Source organism: Marmota flaviventris, chromosome 9 (genome assembly GCF_047511675.1).
Source record: "Marmota flaviventris isolate mMarFla1 chromosome 9, mMarFla1.hap1, whole genome shotgun sequence".
Classification (NCBI taxonomy): domain Eukaryota; kingdom Metazoa; phylum Chordata; class Mammalia; order Rodentia; family Sciuridae; genus Marmota; species Marmota flaviventris.
The window spans coordinates 78,389,500-78,391,069 of record NC_092506.1 but is presented as its reverse complement, the minus strand read 5'-3'; positions in this window follow the sequence as shown (position 1 = coordinate 78,391,069).

Below are 1,570 nucleotides of genomic sequence, written 5' to 3'. Positions count from 1 at the left end.
TTCCAAAGGAACATTACTCAGCTTTAAAGAAGAATGAAATTATGGCTAAGTAAAATAAGTCAATCCCAAACCTCAAAAGCCAAATGTGAATATGTGGATGCTTATTCACAATGGGGGGCGGGATTAGGTAGAGGATAATTGACTGAAACAGACATTATTACTTTAAGCATATATGTGATTGCATGACCAATGTGATTCTACAACATATACACTCAGAAAAGTGAGAAATTATATCCCATCTATGTATGATATATAAAAGTAAACAAATTCATTATACTCTCATGTATAACTAATTAAAACAAATTTAAATTTTTAAATATGGTGATAAGCATAAAAAGGGATATTTTAAATTTACCAAATCCTATGAGAATTAGAAAGACATAATGCTATGGAAATTCATAGATAGAACACCAATCCCAAAATTGCCAGGAGAGAAGCAGAAATGTAAATCATATATGGATTACACTGGCAGATAATAGCAGAACAAAGTCCAAAGGACGTCTTAAAATTAGCTGAAAATTGAACCTCTCTTCCTTCAAGAATCATGTCATTGTTCCAATTTCTCAGACAGGCCTTCTCTAGCCATTACATTATGGCTTCTTCCTCTCTGATCTTGATTATGACTCTCCCTTGTTTTATTTTATTTTTCCAAAGTGCTTACTGTCTTGTACCAAACTATAACATGTTAAATATTATCCCTGTACTCCTTCAACTAGAAGGTAAGTTTCCTGATCATAGAGATTTTTGTCTGTCTAAATAACTCCTCTTTCTGTAGTGTTAATATATATCCAGAACATAGCTGGTGTTCTATACATATTTGTTGGATGAATACATTTACTAAATGGTGAAAGAGATACAGAGGGGGCAAGAATATAAGGTTTTTCACTTCTCCCAAAGGGACTACAAATGTGCTACCAGTGTACCACGTTATTGAATGTACAATATATTATCATTAATGTATTTAACATATCCTGTACTAGATTTCAAAGAATTAATAAAAGGTTTCTGTTTCTGATGTAGCTACACAAAGAATCACATTGAAGGAATTCTTCAGTTCTCTTACAGCATTTTTACATTCTGGCTTTTTTTTTATTTCTTAGAATCTTCATTGGTCTGCTTATATGACCCACCTGTTCTTGCATGTTGTCAGTTCTTTGCATCATTATTATTTGTAGTTATTCTAAATTCCTAATTTGGTAATTCTCAAATAAGTGTCATATCTGAGTTTGGTTCTTAAATTGCTATTTTTCCTCAGACTGAACTTTCCCTTGTCTTTGGTCATGCTTCATAACTTTTTGTTGAAAACAGGATTTATTATAATGGGAAACAGGAATTGAGGTAAATTGACCTTTTTTTTTAATTTAGTTTAGTATGTGTAAGAATTGTGCTTTGTGCAATAGTCATAATATCCATAGGTATCATAAAGAACCAAATTCATCTTGTGTGTTTGCTTTTATCTCTCACTTTTACTACGGACTTCTCCAAGTAATACTCATCACAGATTCTTTTAACTTCTTGAAGTTGTTATTGATAAGTTATTATTTGAGGGTTTTTGGTGCAGTGGTGACAT